We start from the raw sequence: 26575 nt of genomic DNA, 5'->3' as shown, positions 1-26575 counted from the left end.
TGTGTGTCGATTTGTGTGTGGTGGGGGGGAGGGGGGGGGTAATCATACGAATGATATAGACCAGAAGGCAACTGAACACTTATGTTCTAATGTGTTGTTATGTGTTGACTTGAACACAATGACACTACATCCAAAATGCAAAATCTGAGCAAAACCACACTTTGTGTAAAAGCCCATTTCGAGTCAGTCACCAAGATAAATAATCCCCCCCCCCAGGTTTTATTGCAGCCATGAAACTTGAAGTCACACACCTAAAAAAAATGACCAAAAATGGAAATGTTGATGTGACTGAAAAGATGTACTGTCTCATCATCATCATCATGAAGACAATACTTATCACTATTCTTATTATTTGGACAGTAATGTTTTAATTAGCAATGCAATAAGCCTTTTGGCACAATCATGCAGAGAAGCTTCTTTCCAGGTCCGCAAAATCTGCTCCCCCCCCCCTGAAAACAATGCGAATGTCATGCTTAATATCCACCGAGTGACAGCATGTGTGCGAGCGTTCACACGTGCGCGCGTACGCCTTCCCCGATGGAGATAAGTCTGAGTGGTTAGGAGGGAACAGATGTCAGCTGGTGTCGGCTGCCAGCAAGACCGAACAAAGCCAATCAACGTCGCCTTTCTGTCCAAACGCACGGCGGCCGAGGACGACCTGAGTCCAAACGCAATTTGACGCGCAAGCATGCGCTCCCCCCGCCCGTCACGACTGGTGTGGAATTGAAAGGACCCCAGCAAAGATTGCCGAGCGACAAAATGGCGTCCGTAGTGGGATCTGCTATCAGACGTCATCGCTGACAAGCGGGCTCCAAGCCTTCGCTCACAAAGGATTTTGATGCCATTTCCATCAATCCTACGTTACGAACGGAAGCATCGTGTTGATTGAACACGATGATGAATAAATAGATTCATGTCATTGTCAATGGTTTTCTTCTAATAAGGGAAGGGGGGGGGGCAAGAAGTAAAATCAGAAATGGGAGTTTTGCGATATAAGGGCGATATAAGGGCCATTTTGCTCAACCCCAAAAATAAAACCCCCACACAGGAAAAACAAACCGTTTTGACGACATGTGATGGTGCGTCCGCTCCCATATACCGACACTGCTAGCTGCCATAGCAGGGCAAAAACAAGTTAGCCACTGTTGTTTGTGAAAGGTAAAGACAAATGAGCAACTTCTGATGCACTTTGTCTAAAAACAAAGCCGTTGCGTGTGTGGCGGCATCACGTATGCAAAGACGGGGAAAAAAAAAAGAAAGGAATCAAACAAAAGGGCGAGTGGGGGTGATGGCGGGTGAGGGGGAGGGCGAGCTAACAGAGAGACCTTTGATTTCTGCAAATAGACGCCAACAACAACAACAACAACGGCGTCCTTGTGGGAGGTAATAAACTTTTTTCCACGCCATCACGCCGCACGGAAGATCTCCACACGCCACGCCGAGGCCATTTTGTGTGTGTGTGTGTGTGTGTGTGTTACTTCCTGTTGGTTTGTTTACCCCACCATTGTCCCACCACTTTCACAGCAGCCTAGCTGTCTAATGATGCATTTAGCGCTAGTATTAAGCGGTGCGGCGAAGGGGGTGGGGTGGGGTGGGGGGGCTCGCTTAGAGAGAGGGTCCCATTGACAACCGGTCACAATGGTGGAAAAAAAAAAATGAAGTGTGCGTCATCCTCCACAAAGGGGGTGATGGCGGTGGCGAGGGACATCCTGCGAGAATAAAAGATCGAGGACAATGTTTGCACGCGATACCTAAATAATCGTTCAAAAAGTAAAAAATGAGCTTGAAGAGGGATTGGAGCCGCGCCCTATCAGCGATGATTCAGCAGCAGTTCTTTGGACTATACGGGCAAATTCTAATTTAGAAGTGTGCGCCACAACATCCCTGGCAGCACTGAGCTGACCGCATGCTGAAGACGTGCAATTAAGAGTGACAAGAAGAGGCAGAGGAGGCGGCCGTTGCGACATGCTCGCGTTGTACGCCATCCTGTTCCATGTGCGTTCAGGGACCGTCGCACCTGTTTGAACATTTCTCATGGTGTGACGGCAATGCTAACATCCGTAAGCCCATGGGAGGCATTTCGCACGATGGACTCGAGGGAAAGTTTCATGAGACAAAAGTCGAGGGTTTAGTTGACCAGAATGAGCGGCCAAGTTCTTTGGGAACATTTTCAGAAAGCAAGACAACAAATGGAATGAGTCCAATTGCCTTGGACTGAAGCAGGCATGCCCGACCTCTTATTTGGACGACTTTGTGACTGCGAGTCGTTTGGTTTCCTCAGAGTGACGCCAGACAACATTCTCCCGGTTTTAGGGCAAAAATGAAATCCAAACGGATACGTTCAAATTCAGCGATTGAAACTTACATGGAAAAGATATGCTGGAGTGTCCTCCAGAGGAGGAAGAAAATCCTAATGATGCTTTTTAGCCACCGGCGTTAACAGCCCAGCACCACCACCCCCCCCACACCCCCCCCCCCCCTCTCGCTCCCCTCCTCTTGGGCAGCTATTAGCGGCGCACTCGAAGGGGCGACAACAAAGCATGGACAGAGACGGCCCCCATAATTGTGCGTCTTTAGTCACGCAAACGTTGAGCAGCACGGGTAGCTCGCTCTCGGCGCCGCCGCGGTCGCCATCACGGTCGCCCTCCATGGTTCACAAGGTCAATTTATCATAACCCCCCCCCCCCAACCCCTTTTTCACATACATCACACTCAAACAATGAGGACATTTGAGACTATTTATCCTGATGAGAATCGTTACATGCGAGATGGAGATAGCACACGCTGCGTCCGTACAACCTGGACTCCGCAGAGGTGTCCCAGGTGCGACATCAACATGATATTTCATTTTCATCGTGACGTATTTTCACTTTATCATGAATGAAAAATGTTTCTTTTTCATGAACAACATCTGGTTTTGGGACTCGTTTCATTGTTGAGTTTTATCACGAGATGTGTAGTACTGTACTTAAAATGAAGGAAAAATCGCATTTTACTTGTGGTACTATTTATATTTTATGATTCATATTTTTTTGTGATAATTCAAAAACATATTGCATTCTTTTATTCAGGAGTGTGCGGAAACAATTTTTAATTTTAGAGCTTTCTGAAACACTACATTAAAACAATACAAATTCATATTTTGTGCGGCGCGGTGAAGAACTGTTTAGCACGTCGGCCTCGCGGTGCAGAGGTACCGGGTTCAATTCCGGCTCCGGCCTCCCTGTGTGGAGTTTGCATGTTCTCCCTGGGTTATCATATACTTTTTAAAACGTTTTATAATTTAATTTGAACTCTTCAGACACGTGTAACACTACATCAAAACATTTGAAAATTATCATTTATTTTTATGACTTCTTATCTAGATTTTTTTTATCATTTATAAAGCCAAAAATATGTATTTAAATTATTATGCATAATACGTCGTCATGTTGTTTTCTTTATAATTGATTTAATTGAAAGTCCAGATTATTTTATTTCAATTTAATAGCGATAGTGCAGTACTCCAGTAAACTGATATTGAATGAAAATATTTTTTGATTATTGTTTTGGAAAACTTACGGTTTCAAATCTTCACGTTAAGGGGAAAAGAAACATCGGAGAAGATAATGACATATAAAAACATCTGGACTTAAACTCCTTCCACTTCACAATTGCTTACATTTGCAGGAAAACAGCAAATAGATGAAGAAGAAAACAGTTTGTTTTTATTCATCGTTTGGCTGGCGACCAGAATGAGTGGCTCACCAAAAAGAGCAACACTCCATCTCGTGGCCGCCGACCCCTAAGTCGTTATTTTTGGGGCACGGACAAAAACAACACGTTTATTTTCATCGTCAGCGCAGGGAGGGAGGAAAGAAATCATCATAAGAAAAAAACGAAGCTCTCGTGGAGGACGGCGAGCCAGCCGGGAACCCCTGCTGCTCCCAGCTACATGCTACGCAAATAAGCAGTACGAATCACGCTAGCACCCTGTCGCAGTCCAAAACGAGACGCGCTTCACATTTAGCCTTGCTGCTAATGAGCCACAAGAAAACATGTTTGCCATAACGGACCCAAAATCCGGAAAGTTTCAACACCCAATCGTCAGGGAAATACTTTGTCAACTGCGACGCTCGCTGAACCACCAGCTCGAAGGTGGTGGCATCCAAACGGTCAATGAAAGACTTGCCTTTTCAGTGTTCTGTCACTTTTTGCAGGCGATACGTTCCATGAACCCCCAGCGATAGGTGAATTTCTTTGAGGGAGAGGTCGATGAAGAAAGGGAAGGAGCTGAAGTACGAGAACGGTCGTCACGTAAACTCGATTTGTTTGTTGCCACGACAAGGATTAATTTGAAACGAATGTAACATGTCTACATGGTTATAAAGTGGACGTGTCCTCATCCTCGTGTGCTCCGGGTGGCAGAGCTTCACATCCATTTCTGAATGCAGCCTGTAATCGGAAGCTCCTGTACCGTTTCTTTCTTTATTTTTGTGGGGGCGCTCTCATGTTTGTGGTCTCTGTTTTTGTAAAACAAATTTAACCTTCAAAAAAATGTCTAAAGAAGTCTGCTTTTTGAACAGGTCCACCTTGGAAGGAAGAGAAAAGAGGTCAAAGAGCGTGGTCAACCCACATCAGATGAAGCTATGGTCACAAATGACATCCCCATGATAGAGTGAAGTCGCGACAACCAAACCGTGAAGTAGCGGTAGGTTTAAAAAGCGGCAATCGGGGCTCCAGTGAGGGTGGGGGAATCTCCTTTGTGGCCGGGCACACTGGGGACGCATTTAAGCCGGACAAAGGAACGTCGCTCCGGGCCTCCGCTGTTAAGTGCGGCCTTGTCGTCGGGGCCCGTGGGTGGGTTCCCATTCTTCTGCGTCCTTTCGCGGACGGCTATTGAACGCTTAGCGGCCGCCGCTATGAAAATTCATCAGGATTAAAATGACCTCACACGCAAAATTAAAGTTCCGCCACAATGAGAGGCTGTATCTTTTTTTTTTTAAGGCTTTCCACGATTGTTTCCTGACAAAGTGGTCGCCACTTCACAATGAACACCTTTCACACGCACACACACTGACCGCCGAGGGAGACGGATTTCACATATCAATCAAAGCAGGGTGGGAGGGGCCGGGTGGGGGAGGGGGGGCGAGTGGCCCTTCACTTGGGAACACGCTTCCCGCTTTTTGCTACAGCTGTCCGGGGAAATACGGAAAGTGTGCAGGTGAAGTTGGAATGAGGCCACGCGCGCGCGCATGTGCGCGGGTTTGTGTGCGCGCCACCCACCATGTCGGCCGAGCGCATTGTCGCTAATCGTGCTGGGAAACGATACGGATTGGAGAGGGCAGCCCAGATAAGCGCATAATCAATACCTGTTTTTTTTTTTAAACATAGCATCAGTGCTAATGGACAGAAGGTCTTTTCGTATACGCTTTGTGTATAAATAGAGACGAGTGTTGGGACACGCAGCTCTTGATCAATCGATGAAACAACTTCGGCTCGGACAAGGAAAACAACAGAGAATCTCAATTGTATCCGTATCAACGTGTTTATGAAACCTGTTGCCCAACGAGACACATTTTCTTTGATTTTCACAAGCTTTTGGTGTCCGAATACTTTTTGTCTACATTTTCATCACTTTAAACTCAGTCGGTGTCGCAATACTTGATGTCACACCGCCACTGTCCGCCACCTTTGAAAAAAGAGCAAACGTTTCTTTGCTGCCATGTTAAGTGTCCAAAATTAAAGTGTGTGTGTGTGTGTGTGTGTGTGTGCGCGCGCGCGCGTGTCTGTGTGTGTGTGGGCATGCTATATTTAGCGATTAAGCAGTGACAGCGTGGAATCGGGGACGAGTCGGCCTTGCACCGGGCCGTGACACAGACGTATGCTAAAGCTAATTAGATCAAGATAATAGCTTTAGGGCCCCAGTGATCAATGCCTCGCGCCTTTTCTTTGTGCATGTGTTTTAGTTAAACACACACACACACACACACACGCACACACACACACACACGTGCATGCGCATTTGCTCTCTATTGCTATGAGCCTGCAAATACAGTTTATCAGGGTGGGTGGGTTCTTGCACTCAAGCAGGGTTCATTTTTGTGAAAAATTCTTCTGCCATTCATCGTTCGTTGGGGCAAACAAGTTTGATTTGTCAAGATCTCCATCGAGTACAGCGGGCAAGTGGTTGGGATTTCTTGTCGTCTCAGGTTCCAAGTGCCCGGTGCATATGTTTTAATTAAGGCGACTTGTTTCTCGTTAGCCAAGCATTAGGAGCTTTTTTTAATGCCGTTAGCTGCATTCATGTGACACCCAATTACAGTTGTGTGAAAGACAGCTTATATAAAACCAGATTTTTGCTGCGTTAACCCCGCCCCCACCAAAAATACAATAAAACCCCACATTCGTTAACCGACGAATAGCGAGCCTATGAAGGACTTTCCAGACTTGTTATGGAAAGTGAAGCTTGCCCTCGTGCACACGTGTGTGCTGAGTATGTAGGTCACATGGCAGCACGGCGCAACGATTGGACGTGGGCTTAGCTCGCTGTTTGTCGACTATTAAGCCATTGTGCCGACTCAGCGCTCCTTTTTCACACAGCTGTGCCACTGGCGGGGGGGAATCACCTCACTCACACACACACAGACACACACACACACACACACGCACACTTCGAAAAAAACCCTCTCACACCATTTGACACGTCTGTGTATGTCAACGTGTTAGCATAAAACGTCCATGTTTCCTGGACAGAGAAGCCTTTGCCATTCAGACGTAAACTCCCTGACCTGCGGCGGAGTCTTTAGCTCCCTTTCACAAAGATTGTTTTTTTTTTTTCCCCTGGCTTTTTTTTTTTGTGTGTGTGAAAGGGATCCGCAGGCAAAGGTGCTGGAAGTTGACAAAATGCTTCCAAGTAGCGAGGATGGTGGCTCGTGTTAGTCAGTGACCGATTTGAAGGTAGCGCATCATTTTTAAAAGCCACGGTTTCAAAACAGCTCAAAGTTCGGTGAGATGAGCAGATTCGTGCAGCGAGGCATGCCGTCAAGATTTGAAAAGAAATTGATTTCCCATTTCTAGGCATGTGCAGATGACCAGTTTGACGGTTTATCGTGGTTATAAAAAGACAACGTTTCAATCATCGTTGATACAGGCTGTACACCTGTAATGAGCTCTTCTTTTATTTTTTGAGTGGACATCTAAGCAAAGCACAATCTGATTGACTGCTTGCACAATTGCATATATGAATCGTCTTCAAGTTAATCGGAAGGCAGTTGTTTTTTTTTCCCCTCCTTGTCAGCGAGCAGTGAGGGGAGGGGTGAGCAGTTATGCACGAAGTAGGAGGAGCGGGGACGGAGGGACGTTAGACCAAAGAAAGTTACGCGGATGCCTTTGCGTCATCTTGTACATTAAAAAAAAAAGTGTAAAAGCGCACCTGACATGACAATATCCTGCTTCGCCGGCATGCGCGTGAAAGGCAGCGGCCAATAAAGCCCAACCCCCGAGTAACCCCCGCGAGGCTTCGCCAAGCGTGCCAGGAGGGCGCACCTGCTTGGATGGCGAGGGTGGCCAAGAGCTGCCAGCTTTAAAAATAGGAAAAAGACGAGCGGGGTGGGGGGGCGAGGATGAGGCGAGAGATGCACGTGCGCGTACGTACTGAAGCGTTAGCACACCCTCACCCATCCCCTTCATCCAACCCTCACCCCCGAGTAGCAAATGGGCCCAGATGGTGATTGATTTTTCAAGTGTTGACATCCCTGCTTGAGAAACACCCCCCGTATGCACACGCACACTCGCGCGCACACGCTTCTTTGTGTCGAACAAGTGAGGCACGCAAAAATCATACCTTCATCATCACCATCATCATCATCATCATCATCATCATTCATGTGACTGCCAACAGCCACCATTGATTGACGAAACAGTCACGCACACACACATGCACACGCACACGTATTTCCTATTTTCAAGGAAATCACTTGTTTTGTCATATTTGTTCAAGCCGACGCTGTGACAACAAAAAAAGGGATGTTCAAAAAAACAAGTATGACCTGACAGCAGCGTGTGAGTAAAATGATCTGTAAAAAGCAAATCAAGAAATAAAAATAGCAATTCATCCCACTCTGGTCCCATCAAGTTTAAGAAACCACAGTGCCCAAGGAAAAACAACCAATCGGAGACAGAAGGTGTGACTGACCTGGTTTCAACCTTATGCCATCTGTCGACAGCTACACTCGGATATTGGCTCGCAGAAGCTTTACTGAAACTAGGGTGGAATATCTACCTTCGCCCCCCCCCCCAAAAAAAAATAAAGAAATGCCCGAACCTCTTTTGCTCTTGACTGGCCTTAAAATTGGAAAACTGTAATTTTGAAATGTGAAAATGTCCATGGTAAATGTAAAAACAGCGCTAAAATTCCACGCTTAGCACATCCAAACATGAAAATGAGCATTTTTAAAATAGGACAAGTCATCGGGTTAAAAGATGAAAAGGATGAGATTAAACATGAAAAGAAAAGACGCTCACCACATGAGATTGTGACTATTTTTACACTCCAATGTGAAATTCAGCACGCTCACATGATCATTATCATGTTAAAACAGCAAAATGATGAAGGGGGGTTGGGGGGGGGCGTCCACCTGGCAGGAGGGCTCCAAGTGTTGATCAGGACTAAACGTATTTTGTGGGGAGAAAAAAAAAACCCAACCAAAAAACGGACTGTGTGCAAAGCGGCGACTCAAGAAACTAAATTGTGTCCTTGCGGCGACAAAACGGTCGGTACAGTTGAGTAAAGCTCAATGAGGCGCCCACCAATGAAAGGCTGACAAAGGAAGACAAAAGACGACTTGCTCCTCGTCCTCCTCCTCTTCGTCTTCGTCTTCTTGTGCTCCTCCTGGAGGGCACGTTTAAGCGTGAAGGCATTCGGCCATTACGTGGCATTAACCTCATTACAAAACACAGCAGACCAAATTGATTTACAGCTGCCATTTTGTCGCGCCGCTCTCGATCGATGCTTCGACTCTTCCGTTAACGGCTGGCGCTTTTTTGGGGTGGGGGTGCGGGGGGATGGGGGGTCTTTCTCCATCTCCCGCTTGTCTTTAGCGGCTTTCTAATTTCGCTGTGCAAAAGCGGCAAAGTCCGGAGGGCCCCTGAAGGGGTCGCAGGCCAACGCGCGCTCACGCACCTTGTTCTTGTTTGGTTTAGTGTGGCCAAAAAAAATTCGAGAACGAGGAGGGAGGTTGTGTCGAGGGTTAAGGGCTTGAAAGTGGGGTTTTAATTCAGGGGTAGGGATTTGAGCCAAGGCCAAGAGTTAGGGTTTTGGATGTGACCCCAATAGCACGACAACAGGCAGGTATAGTTGAAGCAAACACTTGGCGTAGTGTATTGAAGAGTCTTAGCAAAGCCACTCAGGAAGAAGCACGAAGAAACCACAGGGAAAATGTCCACAGGAAACAAAACCCTTACTCAGGGAGAAAACTGGGACCCCTCCCTAACACCAAGTTTTCAAAGTAGGGTTTCAAGTTAGGGTTTGGGTTGGGGTTGGAGATTCAAGTCAACTTGAAGGTTTCAAAGTAGGGTTTCAAGTTAGGGTTAGGGTTGGGGTTGGAGATTCAAGTCAACTTGAAGGTTTCAAAGTAGGGTTTCGAGTCAGGGAAATGGTTCCATCCCAGATTTGGGTCTCAAAATAGGGTTCCAAGTCAGAGTTACGCTTGGTGCCACAGTTGGGGTTTCAAAAAGGGTGAGCGTTTCAAAATAGGGTTTCAAGTCAGGGTTGTCATTTCAAAGTCGGGTGTCAAGTCAGGGATAAGGATTCAAGTCAAGATTAGGGTCTTTAAGTAGGGTTTCAAGTCAGAGTTAGAGCTTTGTGACACATTTAAGGTTTCAGGGTAGAGTCCATTTTTCAAATAAAGGTGAGGGTTTCAAATTGGGGTTTCAAACTCAAATTAGGGCCTAAAAAAAAACTCTTCCAAGTCTGGGCTAGGGATTCAAGACAAGGTGAAAGTAGGGTTTCAAGTCAGAGCAAGGGTTTCAAATTAGAGTTCCAGGCAAGGGTTAGTATGTGAAATTGGGGTTTCAGATTTGAGTTCGTACTTCAAGTAGGGTTTCCGCTCAGGGTTGCTGTTTCAAGTAAGGGTCTCAATTCAGGGTTAAGGTTTCAAATTAAGGCTTTGAAACATGTTTAGGGTTTCCAAGTCGGGCTGTTTAACCCAGGGGGTAGGGTTTCTTCTAAATCAGGTCAAAGTAGGGCTTCAAGGTGGGCTGAGCATTTCCTGCCACATGCAGGCTTCAAATCAAGATCATCGTTTCAGAATGCAGTTTCCGACTCTAACATCAGATTCGACGTTGTCCTTCAAAGTAGGGTTTCAAATCAGGCTGGGAAAATGTTGAGCCGCCGACATGTGACGTTCACAAAGACTTCAACAAAACGTCTCCTTTCTCGGACAAATCAATAGGAAGGCCTTGCGCCTCCTCCTTCCCCCAAGGGAGCGCGTGCGGGCTGTGACATCATCATCCAGGGATCAGGTGACACGCCGCCCCGCCCCGACCCATCGCGGGCCCTCCCAACCCTACCCTGTCCCGTCCCCGTCCTCCGGCGCACTTTTCACATGTAAATAATAGATGAAGACTTTGTGATTCATGTCGTCCAAGGAGACCTCGCACCAACGCGTCCAGACGGGTCGGTGCGCACATCAAGACGGTCACACTGAAAGTCAGGTAAAGTCAGGTTTCAAGTCGGGGTTAGGGTCTCAACACCGGGATTGGCGGTGAAACAAGTACTCGGGCTTGTAATGAGGTTTTTAGGCAGGGATGGGATTTCAAAATAGGTTTTCAAGACTGGGTTGTCCTTTCAAACAAGGGTTGGGTTTCAAATTAGGGTTACAGTGTCAATGTAGCTTTTAGGGTCGGGGTTCGACTTGGCTCTGGTTTCAAACTTGGCTTGGGGCTCCAAAGTGGGGTTTGGAGCCAGGGGTATTGTTCCAAAATGGGCCTATGGTTTTTAAAACTGCATTATGGTGTTAAACAAAGGCTCGGACTTCAAACAAGGGTTTAAGGCGGCGGTAGGGTTTTTAATTAGTCAAGGTTAGCGTTTCATGACTAGGTTTAAAGTTAAATGGAGGTTTTGAGTTAGGTTTCAAGTTGGAGTGGGTGAGTATCAATACCAAGTGGCCGTATCGGGCTGATACCGGTTTGGAGGCTGCTGATACTGGCCATTCATACTGCAGGCAAAAAAAAAAAAAAAAAAGGGTCTGATGTGGAGTAAATCCTCCTCGGCTGGAGTTTGGCGCTTTACACATTGGCAAATAATCTCGACGTTAGAAACAAAGGTCTTTGTTCACCATTTTTGGCAATGAGTTCAATGAAATGCATCCAAAGTACTACAGGTATCGGTAAATGGTATCGGTAGGTACTAAAAGGTGAACACTGGTACTGGTATGAGTATGGAAAAAAAGTGGTATCGGACATCCCTGGTTTAAGGAATACCATCAGCTTTCACTTCAAGATTTGGCTTGGCTTGGCTTCCAGACAAGGTGGGGGGGTTTTCAAATTTCCAAGTCTGTGTTTGGCTTTGCAAAGGCTGGCTTAGGGGCTCAAGGGAGCCTTTCAAGTCCTACTTGGGGCTTCCAAGGCACTTGGTGGCTCCGTAAAGAAACATAGTTAGCAAATTGTGTGTGTGTGTGTGTGTGTGTGTGTGTGTGTGTGTGTGTGTGTGTGTGTGTGTGTGTGTGTGTGTGTGTGTGTTTTCAATTTTCATGACACACACTGAAGCGCATCGCCAATAATTTGTGCGTAAATATTGTAGCGGAGGTGGCGGCGTTCCGCACATGAATGCGAGCTGCTCATCCGCAACTCGGTGAGAATTTTCCGGAATGACAACACACACACACACACACACACACACACACACACACACACACACACACACACTCACACTTGTGTTACATAAGCGTCTGGACGGCTTACAGGTGGGCAGACAGACAGACAGACGGCGGGTGGGACCCTTTGCAGCAGCAGCAGCAGCAGCATCAGCACGGGCTAACGAGCTAACGAGCTAACAAGCTTAGGCGGGAATGAGCTTCTGAATGAGCCGTTTGAATGTCCAAAGGCGAACGCCCCAAAGTGGACGTGATGACAATAACGGGGCAGCCGTTCCATCTTTGGAACCTTTTTGTCATGACTTAATTGAGACATAAACCCCCTGGTGTCTGACTTTATTTTTGTGGAGTTTTACTTTATTTTAGTCGTATTTGTACTCTATTTAAGGAGGAGTTTTACGTGATTGTGGAGTGGTTTTCATTTATTTCATGGGACTTATTTGAGTAGACGTTTCATTTGATTTTTGGAGTCATTTGATTTGATGTCAGGAGGAGTTATACTTGACTTTACGAGTGCTTTTAGGTGTACTTTTGACTTTATTTCCTTCATTTTAGTCAGAGGGCAACTTTATCTTGTATTGGTTTTGCTCTTTCGCTGCAGCGGGTCGTGCTACTTTACTAAAGTTTAATTTTTACTTTAACTTTGTCCTTTACTTTAGTCAGCGATGGACTGAGTCATGGTTTAACTTTCTTTTCAACATAGGCCCGGTTTACTTTGCATTGTGTTTAACTGATATTTGTGTCGTGTTTTCACTTGATTTCAGGTGAATTTTGCGTTCAGCTCCTTTTCAGACTCGGATGACAGGTCATGGTAAAATAGGAGTGAAAAACCCGGCCTCATCTTGTTTTTTCTCTGGCTTGCGTGTGAACGACTAATAATGATAATAAGACAAACGCTCCTCCTCCTCCTCGGCCTCCTCAGTCCGCACACGCACCGCACTTGATTTTCCTCACCCGGGCTGACCTTCCTCACTTCCTAGAAGCTCTTGAGTTAGAAAGAAGGTGGGCGGGGGCCGCAGGGGGCGGTGGTAAAGCGAGGAACGTCCCTGGTCACATGACCCGACTTACCCTGGTTAAGCCGGGCTCGGCGGCAGCTCCTCTCGCACTCGCCGCTGAATCCTGCGACGGAGAAACGAGAGAACATGAGAAACTTTCACCGCCGACGACAGTCGAACCGCCCCCGCCCGCCGCGTCGCCCAACCCCCCGAGCCGGGAGGGCTTTCCTCCTGAAATATTTGCAGCAAACGTGTCAGATGATCAAAGTAGAGCGATCCCATTCTGCGGGGACACTCCATTAGGTACACATGGAAACGTCCACACTCAGTCACCGCAGCCATTTGCTCATCGCTGATGATCAAGGATGACGTCATGAAGAACAACATCAATAAAGTGCATGACAAAAACACTTTTGAATGTGAAAACATCTGCGATTGGCTGGCCAGCGGTTCAGGGTGTCCCCCGCCTACTGCCCGAAGACGGCTGGGATGGGCCCCGGCATCCCCTGCGACCCTTGTGAGGGGAAGGGGATCAGAAAATGGATGGATGGATGGATGCAAAAACACGCGCATGCATCATATCACGTTCAATGAAAATGAAAAACAAACATGGAAAAAAAACTGAACAATTAAACTTTTTTTTTGTTGTCAAATGTACTCTGACTCCATTATTGTCTTTATCTTATTTTTGTTTTGTAGTTTTCAGGGGGGGGGGGGGAGGATTTTGAACTCTATTGTCTTTTTGTTGACAAAGTCTCTTCTTCTGTTGCTGGATGAAACGAGGACTCCAAGTGAGGTTTGCTCACCGCATGTGATGACATCACGCATACTAACTTGTGTATTCAACAGTGCTCTGATTAGCCCCTCCCAACCTCGATGCCTCATTTTCCACACACACACACACACACACACACACACACACACACACACACACACACACACACACACACACACACACACACACACACACACACACACAAGTCAAAAGGAAATTGATGCGGGTGTTTTGTCGGACCACCTGTTCATCCTGGATACAAGACTGGCAGCCGACAAAGGGTTAACGCTCTTTGTGGGAGGGAGCCGCAATTGTGCGCGTGCGTGCGTGTACGTGCCCCTGTCTGAAGCATGCCCCAAGAGTGGCAGACTGGCACAGGCTGGAGGGGGGGAAAGGGGGCGGGTTGGCAGGGCACACCCTTTACTAGGCCACACCCTCACCTCCCCCACAGCCACACACGCATTCATGGGGACCGGTCTCACATCCTCAAACCCAGACACACACACACGCGCATCTCATGGGGGGAGCGCACGTCGTCGGAACATCTGAAATTCATGATCAAAATGCACAGCCCATCTGTAAATAATACAGCAGAAAAAAAAAGAGCGATAATCAACAAATGCTGCGATTGGCTGGCAAGCGGTTGAGGGTGTCCCCCGCCTACTGCACGAAGGCACCCGGAATAGGCTCCGGCCCGCCCCGCCACCCCTTGTGAGGAGAAAGCGGATGGGAAAATGGATGGATGGATGCACTCAACAAATGGACTCAGATGCGCACCTCAAGTGACAAGAAATCCAAATGGACGAAAAAAATTCAACCTTCATGAAATTCAGACATTCTGGACAAAATTACTTGGACGACAGTGCAGTCTTCCGCTTACTTTTGGCGGACAAATGAATTGAACAGCTCCGCAATCGTTGGTTTCAAGTGTCCTACTACTTTTAGTGGAAAAAAATTATTGGATGCCACTGCAGTTTTTTTTCTTTTTTTTTTTTTTTTTACAAAGTGTAACATTAATCTAGTGGACCAAAATATTTTAGCGCGACCGCAAGTCTTTTGTTTTTGAAAGATCTGGACGCAAGAACTGGGGGACATGCACAGTGCACACGCTATTTGTGTCCCATTACTTTCGATGCACCAAAAAAAAAAAAAAATGTCGACATCACTGAAGTGGCCGTTTACTTTTGCTGGGTTACTTTCTTCTGAGAGCCAAAAATAATTGGATCTTTCCAGTCTTGCTTTGATTTGAGGGTGAAGTTGTCCACTGACTTTTTGCAGACAAAAAAAAAAAAAACTCAGCATTGCCATCTTTAGATTGTGAACTCTTTGTGGACAAAAAGATTTGCTCGCCATCAAAGTCATTTTGTTTACCCCATGACTTTTGCTGGCCAAAGTACTTAGACAACATCGACACATTTTATTTACAAATGTGGCGTCCAAGTACTCGAGTTCACCAAAAATATTGTCCCATCACTTTTGGCGGACACGGACACTCGCGAGCCGCCGCCGTTTTTTTGTTTACAAAGCGTTTGATGACTTTGTGGGACCAAAGTGCTCGCACACCGCCACTCTCTTATCGGCTTGGACAGCGTCCACGTACTTCACGCTAACTTGCTAATCTGGAGCCCGAGGGCCGGTGCGTTGGGCAGGGCGCGGTCCCGGCGGGTGGGCTGTTGTGGGCCAGGTGACCTTTGTGTGTCATTGTGCCGCCTCGCACCTCGCCCGGGGCGAACGGGAAGGAGCTTAGTGCCTTACACCTGCCGCCAAGCGGGGAACTTGGCTTGAGGGGCGCTCGATTCGACTTGAGGCGGATGCAAAGGCGGAAGTCAGACTTTTGGATGTCGGCAACACGAGATGATGTGAGGTAAATCAAGCGCACCCGGCGCCTGGCATGCCGAACAGGCCGTCACTTGGACAGTGGCAGGAGCCGCGGGGTAAACGCGTATCACCATATCCAAGTTTGTCTTAACCCGAGTTGACACCAGACAGTTTGTCAACAATTTTACGGGATAGCGTCTTTGCGAAGGCTGCCAAGACCACTCAGTGGCGCCTTCCGTTTTTGTTGTTGAAAGCAGTCCGGGCAACTTTGCATTTTTACTTGGGTGTGTATAATGCAGTGCTCACTTTTTTTGTACTTGGCATTAGTTGATATTTACTGATATCTTCTGAATGTGAACATTATTTATCAATATTTTCAGAGATGAAATCGTCACATTGTGGACGTCATTTTTCGGCTGTATCACTCAGCCCCATTTTCCAACATCAAGTCAAGTCCAGTCCAGTCCAGTCCAGGCAGCTTTTTTGGTCAGATATGCTGTATGTACAACATACAGCACAGATGAAATTTCTTTCCTCTCAACCACAGCGCCAACATGCTGTGCATTGAAAACACACACGGCTAAAAATAAGGCCAGCGAAAATGAACTGCATCAAAAAGACAAAGACATAAAGATAGAGATATAAACAAATCAAACAATAAATAGCAATCAGCAGACAACCAAGGGCACTTGCGATGATTGCGGCTTGACATGCTGAACAGTTCAAGCTGTATTATTTTGTACTTTTCTTTTGAACAAAGACTAAAACTCAGGGAGTTGTCATTTTATTTTGCACTTCTGTCAATGTGTTGCACTTGAATCCGAGTTGTTTTTTTTTTTCCCCCCAACTTATCTTCTGTGTTGCAGAATGACTGTTCTGCCATTTGTCAGGAATAAACAAACCAGCTTTCTTTGAAATCATCTGTCAGTCATTCCGTCGAAATGGTTTGTTTCAAAAGTCGTCGTGGTATCAGTAACCTGGTGTTGGTATCGGGGAGTCGTCATAGTTCAGCAGTGAAAAAAAGGTCAGGGAACATCCCTATGAAGAGGGCAACATCAATTCCCTTTCAAATATGAATCCGTAGTTCCACGAATACCTAACAGTGAGAGTATCGGCACCTGGTACCGTGCATTGGGACAATATCACAAGAAGGTAACGCGAATGGCGATATCCGCCTCATTGAGGTCAGTTCGATCAAGTGCAACTCATTAATATCGACACCGTCACGACGAGATCGGGAGATGCTCTCGATTCAACTTGAAGGGGATTCAAAAGACGAGAGGTTTTGCCGTTGCAGCCCCGCTAAACGAGCTCGGATCAATCAAGCGCACCTGGCTGGCTGAGAAGGGGGTGCGCCTGATTGAGTCGAGGTGGCGGCAAGCGTCTCACCCAGGGCTAGTTGTCAGCGAAGGATCTTTTGTCTTGTCTCGTCGCCGCTGCGCTGCGGGCCAACACGTCGGCGCCATTGTGACGGATGTTTGAGTGTCTCCCGTGCGGCGGGGCGGCGGGGCGGCCGGCGCACCGGTGACACTCGTCATATTTCAAACAGGAGGTCTGAGCAAGAAATGAAGATTGATGCGCAAAAGCCGACGCCCGTCCGATACATATATTATCATTTGGGCATCCATATGCATGCGCGGCACGTGCACGTGCGGCGGCTGACGTGGGCGCCGCGCGCGTTATTAGAGCCATGTGATCTAATTGCATTTGATGTGCAAATAAACAGGGAACGAGTCCATCTCCTGGCGCGGCCGACAGACGTGATGGACGAGCGCATTAGCGACGGGGACAACATTAGATTTGCTCAAAATTATTGATCTTTTGTTTGCCAGCCAAGTCGGCCATAAATAACGGGCGCGCGGGAGATGTGACTCATTATCGCCGTGCCAAAAGCTCGACAGACCTCCGTCAAAACACCCCCCCCCGTACCTCCGCACGCCTCCCCTCGCCCTCTGCTCAGCCTTCTCTCATTGCCGTCCCTACGCCGGTTTTTACAAGAATGCAACGTTGACGCTCATGTCCAAATCGCGATCATGTCACGATCGTGATCGATATAATAGCAATGCGATCTTCAGACTAAAAAAATCTGAAGGTGCGCCCGAGCGCACTTGAGACGGACGGACGCAGCGGTGGAAACGTGCGTGGTGACATCGGGCCAACTCAACAAGGGGATAAAAATGTGGCGCGCCGGGGACACGGTGGGCTGAGTAGGGGTCGCGTGGCGGGTTCGGTCTGGGTGGCAGCAAGCGTCTCGACGTCGTCAATGGAAGGGATGTTCAATCACACCTCTTCCAAGCCGACACCAGTCGCAGTATTCACTCTTGGGCAGCAGTACCGAGTACTGATACCACTCGTACTTTGGAGAGATCAAATTGCAAGAAACATATATTTTATACATGTCCACACGCACATACAAACACACACACTCATTTTTGGGAGGCGGGCGTCAATACTGACAGCAGATCCCTGTATGTCTATAATGCACTGTATTATTGTTGTAATTGATTTGAATATACACAAATGATCATGACATGACTTATCTTTAAAACATGAATCTTACAATGAAAATACAAATATGTGATGTCGGCCTATTGCCACGGAATCAAAACAGGCACCGAATGGATTCTTTGTCTCACACCATTTTTTGCATGCTGAAAAATTCACCGAAATGGAGGCTCCAAAAGGTCTGGAGAGTCCGGAGAATGACTTCTACCAGTGTCATGAGATCTTGAGTTGAAACTCTTGAGGTGCGCTCCATTGGCCGAAGCGACAGACAGACAGAGCTCCGTCAAAACCGTACGGAGCCCCTCCCTACCGCACCTTCCTTTCATCAGCATCACTGTAAACCAATTTCGGCGATTTTTTTTTTATCCTTCCCTCTCCTCCACGCTGTCACGATCTGATTCCTTTCAAATTTCAATGCTGCGCCGATAACCCTCTTTTATGACACACACATGCACCTAAGCAAACATGTCCGGCTCACGTTTAGTGTTTTATTCCTCTTTACCTTCATAGCATGGTTTTGTGTGTGTGTGTGTGTGTGTGTGTGTGTGTGTGTGTGTGTGTGTGTGGAGGGGGGGGGAATCCTTTTATCACACAATGGGTAATTTATATCCATTACTAGCGTTTTCAATCCTTTTCAGCGCGCCTGTCACTGCCTTTGGCACGCGCGTGATTAATGTGATCTAATAATAGTGCACCATTATATTTCCTTTAGTAAAACATGTGGCAACATCCTATTCGCCGCAGTCAAATTCATTGGCCTCTTAAAATACTTCATGTGCCTTTCAGACACAAGATGGCTGTCGGGCGCTCCCCACACAAATGCACACACACACACACACACACACACACACACACCCACACACACATATACAAACACGTTAGCTTTAGCTTGATGCTAAAGCTAACACGTGATGGAAAGAAAATGTCACATACGGGCTCATCATCGACAGTCCAATTGTTGTAATCCTTGAGGCAATACTTCTGTTGATGTGCACGTGCGGGTGCGTGGTGGACATTTTTTGAAATAATTGTGTTCGAAGGGTATTATGTGAAGCGAGACAATGTATAAGTGAGTATTTGTACTGTGATATTTCACAGACAATACAAACTGCATTGTCATGCTGTGATTCATGGTTTTGTGTGATTGTAAATGAGCGTTTAAAATGGGCCTCGTACTCGTTCGGGGCCAGTGCCCAGGTGAGCGCCAGTTCTTTTTTATTTCCGCCAGCAAAATTGGCTCGAGCACCGGTGCTTAAGCCGGCCCCAGTGATTTGTCGGACCAGCCACTACGTCACGTGACGATCGCAGATGTAAAGGAATGACTCCCTGGACACACGCAGATTTTGCGTCCCGCCACAAGAGCGATGGCGGATGTGCCCGCAATCTCTGACTGGCCGCCGGCCTCGTCATCATCTCAGCTGATTAAGAAAGCTCGAAGCGTTTGCTGATTGCATGTCCCCGCCTGTTATATACTAGATACAAGTGTAAGCGATGCTATGTTAAGCAGATGCTATCGGCGCTTTATGATTGTTCTTGTTAATAGCGCAGGCGCTCTTGGCAAAACGCGACGTAAACGGTGACGTTACGATGACGTGATGACATCACTTCTACTTGGCTCTTTGCCGGTGGAAAAAGACAAACACGTTCTTCGTAAGAACTTGCTCGGCACCAAGTAAGCGCACGCCGGCCCTGGCGCCCAACGAGCATCAAGGGTTTTTTTTTTTTGGGGGGGGTGGAAAGGAGGTACGTGATGAGGTCCTTCTTTGTATATTTGAAGAGCACTCAACCTCGTGAATAATCGCTTGGAGCCCCATGGAAAAGTCTCCAAAGTGCCGCATGGATGCCTCGGCCTTCTCTGGCCTCGCCGGGAAATCCTCCGCCACGTCTAATCTAGTCCCAGCCAGCTGTATCGCGGGGTTCCCATCCACTGGCGCCCGCGGGATACCGAAGAGTCAGCGTCTCACTCCCGCTCCGACGTCGCCGCTCTCTTGTCGGCGCGTCACTTTTTAAACACACATATCAGAGAGGCAGCGGCACGGAAGCGGCGTTCCGTGTCAAAAGGTACAAAACGAAAAGATCACAGGCGAGCGGGAGGAATCCTTAAAGGACGTCTCCTCCGATGGGCTGGCGGCGTTTTCAAAGCCTCCGCAGCTGTGCGCCGGCGTTCCTAATCTGGCGGCCTGTCAGTTACTCGTGTTCCCCAGAAAATGAAGGGGGGGGGGGGAGAAAAAGCCCTTTATTTTTCCCAAAAAAAAACACAACGAGTGAGTGAGTGAGTGGGTGAGTGGGGGAATCAAAGCGTGAATATTAAGCGGCAAGATAAAGAGCGTGGAGGCTTTTGTGAGGAGGAGTGATTCATGTGCTTTCCGCGCGCACTCTGACCTCCACGCGTTATCGGCGAACGCTTGCCATGATAGCGACGGCGCCCGCCGGCCCCGCTTCCCCCACCCCGCACCTGCCGCACGGGCGGAATGATTACAGCAGGTCAAAGGTGGAGTGTTATCGGAGACTGATTGACAGCAAGGATGTGAAATGATGGAAATGAAAGATGAAGTCCGTTTTTTTAATTTTGCATTTGAAGTCGGTTTGATGGAATTTTAATCATCTTTTTGCAAGATTGTTAAATTACAATTTGTCCTGGAAGCCATTTGAGATGGTCCTCTTTTGTTTGATTTCTTTATTTATCGTACTCTGACTTCAGAGGAGAATTGATCTGGAATGTGGAATGTGGAATTCCTCATTGCATCATTCCATATGATGTATTCGAGTGACGTCACTCACGTATGTGGAAATGAAAAGCCAGATGACGGTTCAATTTGAACTCATTTTGATGGAATTTTATTCTGAAATTCTGTATGTAGAATTCCGTGCAAGGAATTTGATACCTGGAATATCAAACCTTTTATTTGGAATTTGGAAAAAATGCACCTTAAATTGAAGTCCAGATCTTGGATTTTGCAACAAAGAATTTTCTATCTGGATTTTTTTTTTTTTTTTTTTTTTTTTTTGCCAGTGAACCTCATCAGCGTCCGTCGCACCTGACAGTGGGCTGAGAGGTGAGCAACATTGCGCTGGGTGGCGGCCACTCACAGGTTTTTCAAATTTGTACCTGGAATTTCTTTCTTTCTTTTTTTTTTTTTAATTTCAAGCTCGAACTTCATTGGATTTCTTTGAATTTGTAATTGGAATTCATCTGGACTTCACCCTCCGTATCAATAAAGTTTGCATTATTTTTTTCTTTACATTTTCGCACACTCTATTTCTAATCGTGCCACCTTTTGGTTCTATTGAGGTTGCCCTGTGGTTCTTTTTGCATGCGGCATCCATTTTGGGAAGAAATGAAACGCTCCTCGGAAGGCCTCGGCCAAGGAAGACTGAGTAAGATGTCGTGTAAAAGGATTAACGTTCCAAAGTAGTGGAAGGGTTAAAAACACACAAGATGTCCAAAAACAAGTCTTAATCCCAGAGAGCTGCCCGTAGTGTCCGTGTCCGTCTGTGTGTGTGCGTGTGTGTGTGTGCGCCTGTATCCGACATGTGTAACATCCCAAGCGAGGCTCTTCCTTGGCATGGACCAGATTGCGGAGGCCAGTCGGGGCCTGTCAGAACCGGTCGAGCCCCCATGAGGAGTCACACCCCCCCATTTAGCTTTCTGATCCTGTACAAACGGGCGACTGCCCCCCCCCCCCCCACACACACACCCCCTTCCCCGCCCAAACCCCACCCCCCACCCCGTCATCCCTTGTGAAAGGTTCGTTCGGTGCTGCCGTTTTGGTTAGCAACAGAGTTCAAATGGGATCAGAAGTTCGGTTTTTGATGTCCTTGTGTGGGTTCAGGGGCAGGGTCAGGTTGAAGGGTGTTCTCCACAAGATTCAATTTCATTCATTGAAGAGAATCTTGACATGCTTCTGTGCTTCTGACTGGATGGGTGCCGAGGACGTCAGGGTTGGGTTTGGTTTGATTTGGATTCCAGCCGGTTAGGCTTTAGAGTGAGAGTTTGGGGCTGTCAGGGTTTGAGGGGCTTAACCCCTACGGCTAACAAGACGGACCGTTGTAGGTTTAGATCATTTTTTTGGTCAGGTTCTGAGTTGTTTATGGATTAAGATTGAGGCCATTTTCTGAAGGTCTGAACTTTAGTTGGGGTTAATTAGCGGCATTCGGATTTGTGGCAAGTGTGTGCTGACTCACATTTCACATGATCTTGAATGTGACTCGTGAATTGGGCACATAGCCACACCCCCGGTTCTAAGAGGGCGCGCACAACCGCAGCTTCTCGGTGACTTGAATTTGCCCTCTTGAGAAGATCAAACAATATATTTCACATCGTCACTTGAACACGGGTGTGTCGACTTTTTATATCCACTGTATGCCTTAGCCTCGGAGAGGTTTTGGATCGTTGTCAGCTTCTGCTGTCAGCCGGAACTCCATTTAGCGTGTTAGCGGTAGCCGGCAAAGTCTCAATTCCTGTCCGAGTCTTTTGTATCCGCTGCTGTGTCTTCTTGCCCTAACGACATCCCCCTCCCACCCCGTCACCCCCCCATGCCTCCCCCGCATCACTCCCTTTCCTTTCCTCCCTCCCTGCCTCCTTCCATCTCCGTTGAACACAACACAACACAGTGGAGTCGTTAGGACCCTCTCTTCATTACTTGAAAAAAGCAATCATTAGACACCAGAGTATATACGTAATTAGAAAATCACTTCCTTTGCAATGGCGGCTAAGTAGTTTACATACTGTAATTACAGGGACAAAATCAATTTTTAATCATTTCACTGATTGGGCTCATCAGCTCAGTAGGAACATTGTATCCTGCTTGTTGTGCCGCCGCCACCGCCGCCGCCGCCGCAACATCTGGGCTAAAACAATTAGCCTTTTGTGGGGCGCGCCGCCGCTAGCGCCTCGTGTCTCCACTTTGCGCTCGTCTCCAGATGCCGTTTGGACAGTACATTTGCTACCTGGGCCTTCTGCGTGGACATACCCGAGCTAACTCCACACGATCTTTCAAAATTAATTCTCCATCACAGTTTGAACTGGGGCTCAAAGTTTTGGTGCAACAGAATTACATTTGAACTGGATTCAAGTGTACATATCAAACTGATCCAACTGAGGTTTAAAGAGAGGTTTAAATTGAATTTGTCTCGTTTTATGCAAGGTTTAAAGTGTGGCGCAACCGAATTTAAACAAAAAGCATGATTTACTCTATTTTGAAAGTTAAACCGTGTTGGCACAATCCATCTGAAGCAATACTTACGAATTAGGGCTTAGGTTGAGCAACAGGTCGATTTTTTTTTCATGGAATGTCATTGCTACAAACTACAAACATCTGTATTGGCCAAGCATCTATCGGTCAAATTTAAAAACAAAAAAATTAAAATTCTGTTGACCAATGTTACTTAACTCATTTACTGCCGTTGACGGCATTCGTAACCTGAAATCCAACAGTTTGCTGCCAGTGACGTATCTGTTCGTCAAATGCATTTTTCAACGGGAAGGCAGGAAAGAGGGTCACGCCCAGCTTGTTAGTGAAATTCAGATTTGTAAACGCTAATAGCTAACCTGAAAATGGAGGCGTTGCATCGCTTTGGATTTGAGATCGCCACAACTTGAGGCATCTCAGACTCCAACAGATCATGATTTCGTAGACTAACCCCCTCCACCTGCCCTTGACTTGGATACTGTGACGGTGATGAATCAATACGCTATACTGTAAGAAGAAGCACAGAACCGGGGAGGAGGTGGATAAAAACAACATATTGGTCTTTTTAACACCTCGAGTTGTTTTTTTTTTTTTTATCCTGCCTGGTGATTTTTTTTTTTTCGTCTCCCTTTCTTCTACGAGCCGTTTGCAACGAGGCCCTGCAGAGATGTCACCTCGCTTACCGCGTGTGCAAACACTTAACATGCTTAAACACACCGACAGACTTTGAGGAAAAAATAAAATAGCCACTTCAACATTCGGATTTCTTTTCAAAGAATTAGAAATGGAAAGTGTGACTACAATTGAATCCTCTTAATGGTAATAAATAATAACAATTAGAAGAATGACAGTGATTATACTCAACGCTGCATGCAAATGGCATAAAATAAAATCAGCACGGTGGCAACTGGTTAGCACGCCGGCCTCACAGTGCCTAGGAGCGACCTTTGATTCCGGCTCCGGCCTTCCTGTGTGGAGTTTGCATGTTCCTGCGTGGGTTTTCTCCGGGTACTCCGGTTTCCCCCCTACATTCCAAAATCATGCACCGTAGTTTGTCCCTCGGTGTGACTGGGATTGTGAATGGTTGTTTGTTGATGCGTGCCCTACGATTGGCTGGCAACCAGTTCAGGGTATCCCCTGCTGCTGCCCAAAATGAGCTGGCAGAGGCACCAGCACGCCCACGGCCCTCATGAGGAGAGGCTCGGATAATGGATGGATTGATGGATAGTAACCAGCACAACAAATCCCTTGTATAAAAAAATAAAATAAAGATATCTATATCTATATCTATCTATATATCTATATCTATTGATCGATCGATAGGTATGGATTTAGATATCGATTTAGATATAGATAAAATAAAAAAGCTCATTCACAAAATGAGTAATAATCGTCATTGTTTTTTCAGTTAAAAATGAGAAAGGTACAAATAATCTTTGACACAATGTAAATGCAAGATAATAATAACAAAAATAATAATTGTTTTGTACTTAAATTAAATAAATGCAGGAAATGATGGGTAAAAATTATATAAAGCATGACATTGAGAACATTTATTAAGATGTATTAATAATAGTCGAATGCGTTAGAACGGGTCAAATGGGTTCACGCTAATATATTTTCAATTGGAAATGCCTGCATGTTTTTAACATGTATTATTTTGATTCAATTCTAAACTGTCATGTAAGTGTAAAGTGCATAAGTGAAGTTAGGGTGTGTCAGTGTTGGGGGGTGTGTACGCCCGTGTGTGGCCACGACATCATCGGCTAATCAAACGCTTTGTATTCGTGTGTGAAGGCAGCCGATCGATGGGCATTAGCTTCAACTCTCTCACTCACTTTGAAACTCAGGAAATCACATTTCAAGAGGGGGAAGCGAGGGTCCGGAGGGCCGGGGCAGGGAGGGGAGCTTGAAGAAATCGGTTAATGCATTGATCACCTGGCCTGTATGCAAATCGCATTTTTGCCGATCGATGGCATTCATTAACGGCTTCATTCCCCCTCCCCCTGCCCCCCGCATCCGCTATCCCGTTAGCCGCCGCTAACCTCACGGATGATACGCATCGCCCTGGCACCGAGCACGCACGTAAATTCCTCGAATTCAATTTGACCCTGAGCCAGCCAGCAGGAAAACATGAGTGGCCAAAGTCCCCCACGTGCTACATAAATTTATCACTCCACACATTATTGTAAATATAAGTGCACCCATCTCCACAAAGCAAGAATATGTTCTAACGTATGTACAGTAGGGACTCTTGTCAGTTGAACCTGCTCAACGTCTCTTAATTTTCTTTGCGGCCTCAGTGGATGTTGGTGTTCTTTGCCAGTTGCTAAATGCTAGTTTGTTAGCTACCGAGATGTGCTTGCTAGTTGCTAATTAAATGTGCTAGTGTCCTGTGCTAAGCACACTATTTTCTACCTGCTAACAATCATAACAGATGTCAGCTAAACCGCTCAGTTGATCTGCTAGTGTTCTGTATAATCATTGGTTGACTTTAACTAACTGGATGTGCTCATGCTTTGGGTTAACTATATGTGCTTCTGCTACTTCATCACTACTATAGATGTGATCGTGTCTGCGCTAACTAGTGTAATGGCCACGTGCTGACTATTGTAGCTACGGAGTTCAGCTTAGTAGACAAGCTTTGAGTTCTACTGTAGTTTATGTGGCCTACCAGCTCAATGTCTGTGCTCTTGTATGCGCTAAGTAATGTCGCTACTAATATCAGTTATATGTGCTGCTGCTACCAGCTAATTGCTTTGTACTATCGTTGTTATATGCTGACTATAATATTGTAGAATGATGTGCTAGAGTTAGTTCCCACAGTCCACCTCATCTTAACTCAATTTTATTTATATTGCACGTTCACAATAGCCGCACCTACACTAAAGCGCTGTGCACAATATATAAAAAAAAAATCACAGGTAACCAAGTAAAATCTCCATCAAAATAAACCAGAGTTCTATTCTAACTATTCTATTAGCTAATGATGTTAGCTAACTGGATGACTTTCTGCTGCTGCTAATTAGAGGCACGAGCTTTTTATGCCAAGTCCTGCAGCTACTGGTAACAGCTAAAAGGACACATTTTCGATAAGCTTCCGCTATTTGCCATTCAGATGTGTTATTGTCCAGGGCTAACTATTTTAACCAAAAGAGCGACGACTGAGTGCTATTGCTACTGACATAATATACGGTGAAGAGGAAGATTCCATGTTTCCATTCAAGCAGGTTCCTTTCACTCTTTTGCTGCTGCCTGCTAATCAGACTAGCAGCGGCTTGCTAACCAGCGAGAGTCGGTGAACAATATCCATTTATTGAAATAATTATTGGTCCCAAAATGGTCTTTAGTGCGTTCGCTTTGAAGCGAGCGAGTGTTTTGGATGCTTGGCGTTGGGGGCTTTGGAGGTTTGGGAAGGGGGGGAATCGAAGAGAC

The 26575-nt window shown here is 46.5% G+C and overlaps 1 protein-coding gene across 1 annotated transcript in view; it reads right to left on the bottom strand.

The window, feature by feature from the left end:
* znf536 (zinc finger protein 536) overlaps positions 1–26575 on the bottom strand; it is a 147400-nt gene that overhangs the window by 91614 nt on the left and 29211 nt on the right. Inside the window, exon 3 of the mRNA XM_019884448.1 lies at positions 12924–12974. The gene's annotated coding sequence lies outside the window, so the exon portion shown is untranslated. The remainder of the gene's footprint in view (positions 1–12923; positions 12975–26575) is intronic.

The sequence above is a fragment of the Hippocampus comes genome, unplaced genomic scaffold, assembly GCF_001891065.2.
Source record: "Hippocampus comes isolate QL1 unplaced genomic scaffold, H_comes_QL1_v1.1 scaffold21, whole genome shotgun sequence".
Classification (NCBI taxonomy): Eukaryota; Metazoa; Chordata; class Actinopteri; order Syngnathiformes; family Syngnathidae; genus Hippocampus; species Hippocampus comes.
Note: the sequence above shows the minus strand (reverse complement) of the source record. Positions and strands in the feature narration are given on the sequence as shown.